General features: G+C 31.1%; 1 long non-coding RNA gene across 1 annotated transcript; it reads left to right on the top strand.

Moving 5' to 3' along the window:
* The first annotated feature begins 1,139 nt into the window (after nt 1–1,139).
* On the top strand, nt 1,140–3,395 carry LOC145584828 (uncharacterized). The gene is made up of 2 exons (XR_014100424.1): nt 1,140–1,748; nt 3,149–3,395. It is a non-coding gene; the product is annotated as an uncharacterized LOC145584828 (long non-coding RNA).
* The last annotated feature ends 12,375 nt before the right edge of the window (nt 3,396–15,770 follow it).

Raw genomic sequence — 15,770 nt, 5'->3', positions numbered from 1 at the left:
TCTAATCTCATCATTAAAACAATTCTTTTAATATTTTCATTCTTATCCACAAATTCCCCTCAATTAGAAAATTAGAAAAATCTAAATCTTAAACACTTCACATTGTCCGAGTGAGAGTAACAAAAACATAGAAAAACATGCTAGCTAAATGCAAGCTTTAAGGATGTATATATAAAATTAAATTAAATTAAAAAAAAAACCGTATTAAGTAGGAATAATATCGCATAAAGCGTAATTTATTATCAATCATAAATTCTCAAATTTATACATTAAATAATTCATACTCTTTTCATCCCATTTTCATATCCACCAAAAAAAGAAATATAATATTGCTTGTAAAAAATAAAAGTATAATATTTAAGAAAAACTAAGGGCCTGTTCATATTTACTTAATTTCGGTTCAGTTCAGTTCAGTTCAGCTCCAATCAGTTCAGTTCAGTTCAGTTCTAATCAGTTCAGTTTAGTTCAGTTCAGTTCAGCTCTTAATTTCCCTCTCACATAAAATATTCATTTCAGCTCAATTCAGTTCAGTTTAGTTCAGTTCAGTTTCAATCAGTTCAGTTCAGTTCAGTTCAGCTCCAATCAGTTCAGTTCAGTTCAGTTCAGCTCAGTTCAGTAAATATGAACAGGCCCTAAATAATACAAAGGTTAGGTGTAACATTAACATTAATTATAAAAAAATAAAAATAAAGAAAAAAAAACATTTTATTAAAAAAAATTGGCATGAATGACAGAATAAATAAATTTCAACGACATAAATTAAATTTCGTGGCGAAGAAGTGAAGATTAGATCACTTAACGGCAAAATTTTATGAAAAAATATTAATACGAAGTAATTTTAAAAAAAAAATCCCTTAAAAAAAATTAAAAATAAAACAAAAAACAGCTGAAACGGTAATACCTACGTTAGCCAAACCACACACCACACGACCCACGTACACTCATTAATCAAAATAGTCGCGTTTTTTTTTTAAATTTCAATTTTGACTATTCAAAATCTATTTCATTTTAATTGTTTCCACTTCAAACAAGTGATAACGCCTATTTTCCCACTCCCACGTGTCACAAATCCAACGCATGCCCATTTTATAAGTAAGTAAAATCTCTATTCTCCAATATATATACACACTCACATAACATAACATAACAAACACCCCATATTAGAATAAACACAATATCAACCAAAGTAACTAAAACTTCAAGCAACTCCAACAACAACAATAACAACCACCACCAACCAAACTTGATCGTTTCTCTTTGTGTTTTCCATTTTTATTGAAAGATGCAGCTAATCGAACCGGTGTACGATACTTACAACAATACCGGTGCGATGTCGGAACAGGGGGACTCCTCGTCCGCTGAGGAGGTGGAGTCGCCGCGGTCAGTTGTGACCGCGGCTGTAGGGAGAAAAGGTAGTGGTGTTGGTGGAAGGTGGAGACGGTGGCGTAAACGATGCGCCAATAACAATAACAATAATAATAACAATAATAATAATGGGATTCAGAAGGAGAAGAGTTATTTGCATAGTCAAGTGTTGAGGGTTAAGGAAGAAGAGTTACAAATTGGAGAGTATTTGAAGGGTGGTTTTGGAATTTATAATATTAATTACGTGCCCGATTCGATTCCGCTTGTTGTTGTTGATGATGATCTTGATGCTTCTTCTAAGATGGTTTTGCCTGCGTCTCCTCTTGGATCTAAGAAGAATAATTGTTAGGATTATTTGCTTCCATTTCAGAACAGAGCATCAGGTTTGTTTTTTTTTTTAATCTTTTCTTTTTTGTTATTAGGTTATAGTATTGAAATAAGTATCTAATACGGCGTGTTTATAATCGATATATGAGAATTGTCGAGTTTATAACGGTTATAATTCTTTTTTATAATTATTTAGTGATTATTGTTTAATATATATATATATATATGTATATATATATATATATATTTTGGTGTTAGAGATTTAGTGTGACACTTATTTCAAGCCATCTTGTTACAATATTCAGCGTTATTTTATTCATTTGATTACTCGATCTAACTAAATGATTTTGTTAAAAAAATAAAATAGATCTTTTATAAAATACTACTCCGTATGACTGTACGAGTATATAGTTACGAAATAAGGAAAGATTTTTGAATAATTTTATGTTATATATGAATATGTGATAGGAATTATTTTGAAACGGATGAAAAATGTGAGGCATAAAAGGTGGAAATAGATTTGAAAGTTTCAAAGTAGAGAAGGTTGAGCTGCTCTTCTTTTTGCAGTTATAACAGTTACCCATTAATTTGGATGTTTGAAAAGAATATTCTTTAATTCCACATTATTAAGTTAAATTGGTCAAAATTCTCAATTAAGATTTATGTTTGAATAACGTTACTACTAAATTACTAATATTAGACCTGTGTTTATTAATTGTTTTAGATTGTCTTTGACATCATTTCAAATAGCTGGAATTGCAGCCTAATGTTATACGAGTAGTATGATAATATCGTAATTAAATTAGTAGCCTTAAAATATCACTGATTTACTCAGTATATTCTATATCATCAAGAGTTATGTTATGGACGTCGAATTTAAGTCGTCACTAACAAACGTGTACCCTTTTTATACCAGTATTTGCAATTTGAGGGTCTTAGAGAATCCATAGCTAAATTTTCCATGGTTCTACCATACATAGTTATTATAGTACTCCCTCCGTCCCTTTATTACATGTCTATTTCTCATTTGCACGGGAATTAAAAAAGTTAAACATTCCTTAAAACTAATAATTGGGAGTATAAATATGCATGTGGGGTTAGAGAGAGATAGAGAAAAAGAAAAAGTGGTTGAGAATTAAGAGAAAAAGTATTGAGAATTGATGTTAAAGTACAAAAAGAAAAAGAAAAAGGGTGACAAATCATCAAAAAGAGAATAGTATTGTAAAAAAGTACAAAGAGAATAATACTGTAAAAAAGTACAACCTGTAAATAGAAACAGACACTTAATTTTGATCACCCCAAAAATAAATATAGGCATGTAATAAAAGGACGGAAGGAGTAACAATTTCACAATTTCACATTTTCACGTGGTAATTAAACTCGAATCTAATAAATTTACAACAATACCCTTTGTCGTTATAATTTACTAACGTTGAAAATTGTATGGAAATTACAGGAAGAAAATGATGGTGGTAAGAGGACAAAAGTGATGAAAAACGCGAACAAACAAGTGAACAACACGATCGATATTTCTTGGGTCTCACACTTGTTTTTGTTTTGTTTAGTTTCTTAATGAATGCACATATATATCTTAGAGATATTTTGAGATCTTTTGTAGCCACTTGTACAGTTAATTTTCATAAGAAACAATACAAAGGTGGTAGCTGTCACATTTTCAAATGTGATTCACCCCATTTTGATTAGATTTGCATTATTCTTCTCAACCAATTTGCAACAATAATGCTTGATTAAAGGCAACCATTGCATTATGACTAATATTATACCGATACGTCAAGTTATTATTATTAAAGTTGGATCAATTTTAACTTTTTATAAAAATGACAAGGTTAATGGGCAATGTCAGCAATTGCTCAAAGTCTCTAATCAATCATCAAAGTGTTTGTAGTTTTGGATAACAATATGTATTAACTTGTGATTGGGTGGACTAAAAATGATTTTGAAATGTACTGGAAATAATATATACAAGTAGTTTATTTAAAGAAGAAAAATATCATGTATAAATATCACGATAGATACTTATAAATATCATGCATAAATATCACGATAGATATTTTATCTAATCAAATTCCACTAACTTGATATTATTTTCAGTTTTCTTTAGATTATTTTTAAATTAAAAACAAAACCAAAAACAGAAAATAAGAAAAAGTTGTTTCTATTTTTCTGTTGTCTGTTTTCAAAATTGTCATGTTTTTAATAAATTTGACTCATTTTTGATTCATTAAATGACATATATCATAATTATAGGACAATTTTGTAGTGGCTACAATAATATTGTAGTCATTGTAATATTTCAATCTGAACCTTTAAAATTTAGTATTAAATCTTGACCGCTCATGGAGTTGACTTTTTTTTTTTTTTTTGTGGAAAAGTTGACTAAATAATCAACACAGTAGATGATATATTTGTATACAAAAAATAAAAAATCAATTATGTTTGTAAAAAAATTAGTAATAATAAGTTTAATAGCTGACTGATTACTTCAAAAAAACCCTTAAAGTTTAATTCTCAAACCTTAATTCCATTGATTTTCGTTTGATTCTGAATTTCAACTTCCGTAAGATATGATGTATTTCATATAATATTGGTACGGTTTCAGGGTGATATTTGTTTTCTTGCGGGAAAGATGATACGCAATAGTTGTTTGTGGAGGACAAAGTATCTAATATTCAGATGATAATACAATGTTAACTATGTTAATGTTCTGCGGTACAAAGAATAAACAATGGAGATTGAGAGTCGCTTGGTAGAGACAACCATAAACCGTTTGTATTAGGCAAAACAGTTTAATATCTTTAAAAAAAAACAGTTATTTTTTTTTATTCAAAATTTTATAGTCAAATAAATAAATGAACAAGATTTATTCTTAAAATTTTAATGGTTGAGATTGAAAACAGTTATAATGGCTACATATTTTTATTGTAGCCATTGAATAACCTTCCCATAATCATATGATTTTGAAAAACAAAAAACTAAAAAACAGAAAACTAGAATGATACCAAACGAACCATAATATATATATATATATATATATATATATGTATATATATATATATATATATATATATATATATATATATATATGTATATATGTATATTATATTTTTGTAAACTACAAGAGGTTGTAACTCACTGTTGGAACACTTTGTAGCTAATAAGTGTTGTAGCTTTCCTTAAAAAATAATAATAATAATAATAATAATAATAATAATAATAATAAGTGTTGTATCTTAAAATTAAGGGAAATTATTTTGTGTACCCTTAAGGTTTTAAAAAATACACCGTGTACCCCTGAAAACTTTCAAATGCATAGTGTACCCCTGAGGTTTGTAAGAATTTGCACTAAATACCCCTAGACTCATATAACAAATGATAATTTTGTTAAATTAAGACCCAATATAGGCTATAAGCATCAAATTCTATTAAATTGTTACAGTGTAATGCTAGTATAATACTAAAGCATTTAATTATCAAGCAAACTTAATTGATGAATCAAATTCTAACACCTGAAAGTTTAGGATTTAGAATGATCGATGGGGTTCAAATTTTATAGTAATTTATGCTTTTAAGCGGTTTTACTCCATAAATATAAAGTATTAAAAATGAGTTAGTGTGTTGGCATAATTTTAGTTTGATAAGTCAATGATATGTGCATTTGTAAGACGATCAGAATTATGTGGTACATTTTTTTACGAACCTCAAGGGTACATAGTGCATTTAAAATTTTAAATGTATACAGTGTATTTTTCAAAACCTCTAAGGTACACTGAACAATTTCCCAATTAATTTGGCAACACAAGATGCAATACTTATACAAACGCCAAAAACTAACCACGTGGACTAATACAATATTAATATACACACGTCACATCTCCTTTGAGTTGGAGCATGAGGTTATAAATGTTTGATTATTTGCGAAAAAGATAAATGAGTGTCATTTGTCTAAACATTTGAGAAATGGTTAATCAGTTTACAAGTCATGGTCCATTGAACAATACACTGCATTTTCCTACTGATGAAACACTATAATTCATTTTCTAGGTTTTCAAAAGATTAAAAATCGCCTAGAAAGCACTGTCCAATTCAACTGGCTTAGGAGGCAAAGAAATTGATCACAATAATCAGGGGATTTCAAAAGAAGAATTATTCCTATCCTTATCTTGAATGCTTCTTTAAAAAAAAAAAAAAAAAAATCAACGCCATATAGTTGGAACAGGGCAATTCTCCATTTAGAAAGAGGATGGAAGAATGAGAGTACCTTAATGCAGGCGTATTCTATTTCCGAAACCCTTAAGCTTTTACAAGAGAAAGTCGTCCGACGGCATGATTTAGATTTGCACTCGGAAAAATAGTATTCTAATTTTAATTATTTCTCTTGGTTTGTATGCGGTAGAGATGATGGATCTCATGTAATAATCGAGATAACACATGAATTGTGGTCAATGTAAACATGTTAATAATTAGAGCCTGCAAAAATTGAATTATAAAAAATTACTACAGTAAATACTACGTTCCAATAGAATACAAGAGTATATACTCGCAACATTAAAAGCATTGTATAGTCATGCATCAGTTATTGTGTGTCATTGTTCTTTAACACAAAATATAGCCTTAATTTGTAGTCATTGTCAATTTGTCACCTCCCAACACCATCCTTCGCCACACCCACTGAAAAATTCAACTATCATCGAAAACCTCTGCCTACCGCTGTGTTTTCTTCTCCTCTACTCACCCTAAACGAATTTAGCTACATATAATCGCCCAACATGTCTTAAGATCATTTAGATCTATCATGCACATATAGTTTCAATTCTGACATCAAATTAATAAATTTTAATTATCAAAACTTTATTATCTTTATGTATGTTGTAACATTAAAATAGTACGAAATATATATATTACTCTTGTATATTAATAATCATCAAAATTATCCAATTCCAATCTATATAATAGATGAGTAACCTATTGTAAGTTGTTTGAGGAGTTCATTTCACCTATACTAATGAATATTATATTGTAAGATCATTTAGGGCTTATTTTCTTCAGCTTCATTTCAGTTCAGTTCAGTTCAGTTTCTAATTTCTTTCTCTCATAAACAATTCAATTCAGTTCAGTTCAGCTCCAAATTCAGTTCAGTTTAGTCTAGTTCAGCTCAATTTGGTAAATCAAAATAGGCCCTTAGACCATTATTTAACCTATATAGATCTAAAAAGTGACCCTTAGCTTTTTGGTTACAACTTTGATCAATTTAAATCATCTAAATCAATCAAATTTATGTATAATTGTATAGTAAACCCCCCCCCCCTTTTTTAAGCTAGTAATTGTACAGTAACCTTAATTGATTTATGTTAGGACTTATCTCAAATAATTGTTGTAAATAAATGAGAAATCTAGAGCAAATAGTACAAAAAGTAACAAGTAAGATCGAAAAGATGATCCTACAAAATAGGAAGAGTACGGTGTGTCGTGAAGCAAATTCACTGACTTGAAAACGAAATTCCGACGCAATCGGGGTGCTTAATTGCATTCGTCGGCACGTTCCCTAAGGTTAACACACCACTTCCACTCAAAGGCACTTTTGGGTGGAAGGGTGGAACCAAGAAACTTATGCCCAATATAGAGTATGTGTTTAACTTGTGTTTGATATGTATTTCTTGTGTCTATGATCAGAAAAATTAACCTCCAATTTATAATGAATATTGAAGAAGATGGAAGATCAAGAAGGAATCTTTTTAACCAATAAGAAAATAAAATCAGAATAATCATGGTGATTAAAATACCATAATCAAACTCTTAAATGGGGGGTTACAAGAAATTAACAAAAAAAGGAATCCAAGGGAACCGATAGAGTCCAACGGACAAACTTGTGCCCGATCGGGCGACCACCCAACTAAAACTTAGGTTGCTCTGGCGCCCGGTCGGGTTCCAGACGTCTTCTCGCTCCCGATTGGGCGACCGGTCGGTCGAGCTCGCTCGGTCGGGCGGTGGAACTCCAGAATTTTACAACTCTTCTCGCGCCCGGTCGGGTGCCCATATCTGACCCTTTGAATTTCCTTTCTTTATTTCCAACAATCCCCCACTAAAGGAAGGGAAGAAAAGCCAACAAAAGATGAGGATAAGCAACATATTGGGCATAAGAGGAGATCAATACATAACTTAGATATTACATAAGTAACTCGAAATCTAGTGTTTAGTGAGATCAGGCAATGAATTACAAGTATAAGGGTGGACAAACCTTGAAACCCTTACACCCTTGATCAAAAAGTGGATGGACCTTGAAAGTCTAAGATTTAATCCAAGACCCCCACATCACATACAACATTCCAAAATATACTTGAACTCCGCGAAGAGATGTACTTATTTATAACCAAGCACATTCACCTTAGGTCTAGCAGAGGCTTTAGAAAACCGACCAAAGTTTTCATAGAAGATGGCTAATTTTCATAACCACATAAGTGAGTCCTTTAGTGTGCGTCTCAATAGCACAAGGACCCATTAAGAGTTAAACAACTCAACCTCACAAACAAAATCAAAACATTACAAACACTATCACTATATGAATTAGGACAAATGTAATGTATCAAATGGCTTAAGTCCTATTCCTCTCGATGATTAACCAACTTGTTTTCTAACCAATCCTTTCGTCAAAGGATCCGCCAAGTTCTTTTCGGACCTCACATAATACAAAGCAATCACTCCATTTTTGAGAAATTGCCTCAACACCTTATGTCACCATGTTCTCTTATTCATGGACTTGAGGTAGCAGTTTTGTCTTAGAATATATTCTCTAATTGTTGTATAGTGTAGAAGTTCAAATATATATATATATAGTACAATAATTTGGGAATATATTCTATTGTATATATCTTTATTATTGTAGATATTGACTAGCTAAATAAAGATATATACAACAATTTGAGAATATATGCTAAATATATTCTAAGCTACTCGTAAAGTCATAACTTCGTAAGGCTCAAACTACTTTATGTACTTGAACCCAATATGACAACCTGAAATCAACACGAGATCCAGATTAACCCAATATTTGAGACCCAAATCCGAACATGACCCGAGTTGAAAATGATCTGACCTAATTATAATCCGCAAATTATTGACTAGAACTGAACCCAACTCGAACCCGAGAATGACCCCTAACTCATTTTAACTTGTTAAACCCCGAATTAAACCAGACCTATTATTTACCCAACCCGAATGTAACCTGACCTGTTATTGACCCGACCTAAACCCAACCCAAACTCGATAAGATGTATGACTCGACTGAAGCATGACCCAACCCAAACCCGACCCGCATAGATTACGACATTAACTTGAATAGACCCAACTCGAGTTGACCTGACTCACACTAACCCGACCCAAACCCAACCTGTTTACCCATATTGACAGCTCTAGATACAATATTAACGTCATTGCACTGGTATAGATTAGACGATGCAAGAAGTCTTGCAGAACTTTCATTATTTGTGGGCTTGATTCTGTCAATTAAAATTTATCGGACCCAACCCAAACATGTGATATACAAATATACAAAACCTTTGTACACTGCATTAGTGCATTATACATCTAGTTCAAAATTTCAACTGAATCAAATAAAATAAGGCTCCATGAATAGATCATATACCTTGCTGGGCCAGTTCGCCAAAACTTGACTTAGATATAAAAATTTAATTCTAACATAAACAATATTTATAGATATCTTCAATGTGTATTTTTATTTTTTATAATTTTATTTAACAATCGATTTATAAAAAAAATAAATGGTCAAAACTCAAAAAACAAAATGAAATAAGGTCAAAACGTTGCATCCATTTATGAACCTGTTTGGGCCAAGTCCATTGTCCTAGGCTCAGTGATCGGAAATTACGAAAATACCCCTCCATGATCCAACTCATATTAATCATTGCAAAGTACATATTTACCTTAATCTGTTCAATTAAGTACAGCTTTTACCACCTAAAATACAACTATAAATAGCACTCCAATCATTAATGATAGTAACTTTTTCCTAATTCTCTCTCTACTTTCTCTCTCTAGGTACTCTCTCTCTAAGTGCTCTCTCTCTCCTTTCTATCTCTAGAAAGTACTTTCGCTGACTTAAGCATCGGAGGGGCTTTCCAGGGTCACACCCCGGGGCAGCTAACCTTCCATGTTTTGCAGGCCAAGCCTTCGAATGTGTAAGCAGAGCCCTCAGACTTACTCTAGCCAAGGGGAGCTAAAATAATACCCAGGCATTCGGACAATAGCATTGGGACATCTTGATATACCTTGTAATACCCTAACACGTTTAGGAGGATTTTGTTTCTAGAAACAAAACAGATAAGTTCATTTAAGTTATAAAATACTTATATTCTCTATTCGCTTTAATCTTTTCCCATTTGTGTTTTTTTCCCTCCATTGCTTTTCAGATGGTATTGATGAATGATCGCTGATAATGGTGTAAAACAGTAAAAGTTGATGACAAAAATGATTAACACTAGTTTTTTCAAAAAGGAAAAAAAAAAGAATTTGGTATATTTTCTAAAACTTCCTTTTAAAAGTATCCTGCGGGCCCGAAGTGAAAAGCCCAAGAGAAACAGTTAGGAACTGAGCTAAAATTGATAAAAGTCTTAACTGTCCATACGGGCCCAAATCCAAGGCGGGACAACATTCAATCAACAGTTCAACATTATTTACACATTCAACTATTCCTTTGAAACCCTTAGTTGAAATAAACGATCCCGTTAAAACCTAACTTCCGTTGCGATAGAAATAAAGGAATGATAATAATTCTAATTATCCTAATTTAGCATTAGCATAAGCACAATTAATTAAACATGTCAATTAAATTAATTATTAGGGAATTTAATGAGTCAATTCATAAATCAATCATATTCAGATTTCACTAAATCTCAAATTTGGGAAAATTCTCACACATAGTCACGAAAGTAAAAACGATAATCAACAAAGTAAACATGATTAACAATAATTAAAGAGAACAAGGCCTTGTTCTTTAGAGTTATATTTTTCTGCTTTGCTTTGTCGACTCTTGCTTTGCTTGCTGACAATTGCTATACCTCCATTCTTATATGTGCTACTCACTTACTTTAAATACGCAATTTAAGAGATTGTTGGAAGAAGTGGGTGGGTGCTATGTAAGTAGGTAAGATAATGTAAGAGAGATAATATATAAAGGTTAGTTTGTGTAAGAAAAAAGTGAATAAAACTGGAGAGTGAGTAAGGAAAGCAATGTGTTATTATCGTGCACTTACAAGGATAAGATGGTAAAATGGATATGCCATAAATATAATAAGCAAAGTGAGTACTATTGCTACTACTACTACTACTAAGGGTTTGTTCTGATTTATTGAGTTGAGCTGAAATGAACTGAACTGATTGGAGTTGAACTGAACTGAAATGAACTGAATAGAATTGAAATGAATTGTTTATAAGAGAAGAAAAATAGAAATGGAACTGAAATTAAGTTGAAGAGATCAGGCCTTAAGACCAAGGCGTAATACATTAAACCAACAAAGAAGGTTGTATAGTTAAAAAAAAAAAATGATTAATCCTTTTCAATAAAGGTATCCATTTTAAATCTTGGATTACATAAAAATTTATCAAACAAATTCCTAAGAAAACCTCAACCAAAAGGACCATAATTCCGAAGAAAGATAAACCACAATCTTGAAGAGAAAAGTTTTGAGGTTTAAATTTGATAAGGAGAAAATTCCAATCGAACTAAATAAAATTATGAAAAATTAGAATAATAGGATCGTTGCCGCTCCTAATGACAAAGCTGAAGAATATTATTTTGTCTTCATTGATCTGAGATTACTATTGTTGCACATTAAAAAAAGTCCTACAATATAAGGAGAATGACAAACATATAAATTTAGTGGACTATTTCACTTATTACTAAATTATTTTTTACCCTTTTATGATGAAACTTGTATATGGTCAAACTGTTATCAGATATGAGCTTGATTTAGGCCAACAAAAATTACCTACGAAACATTAGTTTACATTCCTTTGCAAGGAAAGAGAGTTAATATTGAGTTTAATAATCCCTTCGTTCCTTTTTATTTGTCACACTTATTTTTCGCATGATTTTCAATGCACTTATTTAAGCACCAATTTTTTCAATCAAGCCTTTTAAAAATTACGAAAAGTAAATATTTTGAATCTTAAAATCAAAACAAATCTAGCAAAATTGCTCAAGAATAGGTTTTTCTTATATTTATCATTGATTTTTCATAGTTGAATTCTTCTCATTTCTATATTTGAAGATTCCAAATGATGAAATACACAAACGGATGAAGAAACTAATAACAATTAATTAACTATACGACACAATACATAAGATAATCCTTGAATAACTTACCAACCAAGCACATGGCTTCACAATGATATAGAAAGTATTGAAAGAAAAAGACTTAATTTTTTTTTTTTTTTTTTAATATCTCCACAATAGATCGAATGTTCCCAAAAGTGGGCACATAAATGTAAAGCACGACATTACATAATATATATGACTTGTAAACTCCATTTTACAGTACTAAATATGTGTTACTATTTGCCTATCTTTGTTCAATCATAATCCAATTTCTTGATGAATATAAAAATACAAGCATAAAAGAAAAAGCTCTTTTGATGTAAGCAACTAACCAATAAAATAACAAAATTGATTAAACACAAATAAACGAATCTAGCTATAGTAATGGCAATTCAATTAAAAAAAAAAAAAGAAAAAAAATATAAAAATAAATAAATAAATCTACAAGTATCTAGTTTTGTGCTTTACAATATTGTGATATACCTAAAACAATAAGCAAGGTAGAATGTATACACTGTATGCAATGATAGGATTGAAAGCTCCTATTACATGAATCCTAGCTGACAACACCCGTAGGGGTAGGGGATGGGATTTGTGCCTAATAAGGATCAAACCTCGCAGCTCAAGGATGCGAAGTTACCTCTGAGCCAGAGCTCCAAGAGGTCCTTCTCAAATTAATCGATTAGTAAGAAGTTATAAATTATAATACTACTTCTTTATAAGTAGGAAGTTATAAATTATAATACAACTTCAAAGAAGCATGACTCCAACAAATACATTTATATATAATTGAATCAAAATAAAAGTTCCTTTCATCAAAACTACAAAAGTTGTGTATCAAACTTGAAAATTATCTATATTCCTTAAAACTTTCGAATTCATACCCTTAAACTAAGCTACCACTCTCTATGTCCCTTCCTCTCCTTTAAATTTTAATTTTTAGTTGTATAGGTGGAACATAGTCTAATTTCTTCAAAATGTAGACTTTTCAATTTTTTTTGTTCTTTTTTAAAGGTTCATTCTTAATTTCATCAAATTTAAACAATAAAACAAGTAGTGTAGATGTTATTGCATAAATGTATAATCGATTCGGTTGTTATTGGAATGGTCACAATTGAATTTGTTAGTGTTAATATTATTATTATTATTATTATTATTATTATTATTATTATTTTTTTACGTACTTTAGTTGTCTAAAGGATGCCCGACCATTTCCTTCCTAAGTGACCTATATCGGACCTTTGTTGCCTAATCTTTACACTCTCCATTTTTTTTTAATTAACATAACTATTACAATAATGTTACCAAAAATCTTTTCAAAAAAAGCAAGTTGATTAATCAATGACAATTAGGAGGGTTAAACGGCCAAGATTTGTTGTCGGCTGTTGCCACCGCTGGTACAATGATGGAAAAGGAACTTTAAGGAAGGACCACCTTTCTTTCATATGGATGAAAGGATTAAAGTTATAATTGAATCATAAGATAATAAGTTCATAAGATATGGTATTCCGTGTATATATATATATATATATATATATATGTCCCAAACAATAAAGTACATCTCTCATTTTTTAATATCTATACCAACTAGTACTTGTGCTTTGATGATGGAATTCCGTAACCTTTTCAAGGATTGACCTGTATATCGTACGTTTAACTTGATCTATTTTCTTAAGAAAGAAAATTTAATGAAATTCATTTCTATTTGATTGCACTATATATATTATGAAATCATAAGTTATTGCCTTATTGGTCTCTTTGTTTGATCTCTGTTACACTTTCATTGTTTGTACACTAATGAAAAAACAATTGATACTAACCGTTAAAGTTTGAATACTTTAATTGTTATTTGGTAATGTCTTTAAAAAAATATATTGTTATTTGGTAAGAATAATTACTCTTTGATTCTAATCCCAAATTAAATTAAACAATTATTGACTTTAATATTCTGAAAGATACAACTTTAAACATTTATACTCCATGTATTAGTTACAATTATGAAAAGTTTATACTTTGATTTTACACGATGAGCTAGATATAACTATATCACAAATAATTACAGAGTATAATTTTTGTATTAAAGGTATATGGTCAAAACTTGTGAAGTATGACCCTATAGTGAACCTACATAATATATTCTCTTTCATAGTATGTAAGTAAGTGATATGCGGTCGCACACCTAATAAAAATAATAAAAGTCTAACTAATCCTCTTAATATGTAATAGGGTAAGTTAGGGTCGATCCCACAGAGAAGGTAGTATTTAATACTGGGTTGCTATGAATTATAACAAGTCGAGTCAATCAAAATAGGGTTGAAAATATTATACTACTAAAACAAAAAAAAAAAAATCAAATAATAAAATTAAAACATCTAGAATTAAGTATCACCAATTCACCACTAGCATAATCAATACAAGACACTACAAGAAAACGCGGTATTTCCGATGGATTGCTTCCGATGGCCACCTAAAACCGTCGGAAAATACGTGTTTTCCGATGGTTTTAAAAACTGTCGGAAATTTCCGATGGTTTTTAAAAAATTCCGATGGATCAAGCCATTGGAAATTTACGATGGCCTTTAAAATCATCGGAAATCATATTTCCGATGGCTTTTCCGATGGCTTAAGCCATAGGAAATTTCCGATGGATTTTAAAACCATCGGAAAATATAAAAATTCCTATGGTTTTAAAAGCCATAGGAAATTTCCGATGGTTTTAAAAGCCATAGGAAATTTCCGATGGCCTAAAACCATCGGAAAATGCAAACATTCCGACGGTTTTAAAAGCCATCGGAAATTTCCGATGGCTTTTATAAAATAAACCATCGGAAATTAATTATTTTTTTTTTTAAAAAAGCGGAGAAACCCTAATTCCATACATCCCCTTATACCAGCCGCCCCAACTTTCTTTCTCATTTCCCCTCTTTTATTCTCTCTCCTGTATCTCTCTCCTCTAGATGCTCTACTCCTCTTCTCATTTCTCCTCCTTATCCTTTCATCTCATCCTCTTTCTCATTCTTCAGTCACTGCACCGCCGCTATAAGTCACCGCACCACCATAAGTCGCCGCACCACCTTAGGTTCCCTAGCTGCCGTGCAATGTCCATGTTATTAATGTCTATTTCTTTTATCTATGATTTTAAACAAATTCAAGGTTTTTAAGATCGAATTCGACCATGAAAATTTAAGATCTAGAGTTTTCATGGTCGAATTTGGCCTCATAAAACTAAATTCAAGGTGAAATTCGAAGGTATGAACTTATTAAGGTAAATTCGGGATAAATATATGGCCGATCTAAAGGTATGTTTTTTTTTTTAAATTTCTTTCTTCTAATGCTGTTTTTGAGTTTCTTTTCCTTTATTTTTGATTTTTTTTTTTTTTTTTTATGTTATGGTGCGTGCATTTGTGGTGGTGGTGGTGGTTGTGATGGGTGGATTTAAGGGGTTTAATTTATGTAAGGGTGGGCTAGATTCAAGCTGGGTTAGGGTTAATATGGTAGGGGTAGTAGTATAGTGTTTTCATGGTAGTGGAGAAGGAGAGGGTGGCAGTGTGGTGGGTGGCTGTTAAATTTTTTGTGTTTTTTTTAACCTAACTAAAGTTAATTTTAATGTTATTATTTATTAGTAAGGTTAACGTGGTGGTTTACGGTGGGTAGGTTTAGGCGATTTTGGGTCGTGGGATGCAAATTTGGAGTTGGATGATGGCGGTTGAAGGGGTGGTTTAGAGTG

This window comes from Chenopodium album, chromosome 16 (genome assembly GCF_948465745.1).
Source record: "Chenopodium album chromosome 16, dcCheAlbu1.1, whole genome shotgun sequence".
NCBI lineage: Eukaryota > Viridiplantae > Streptophyta > Magnoliopsida > Caryophyllales > Amaranthaceae > Chenopodium > Chenopodium album.
Note: the sequence above shows the minus strand (reverse complement) of the source record. Positions and strands in the feature narration are given on the sequence as shown.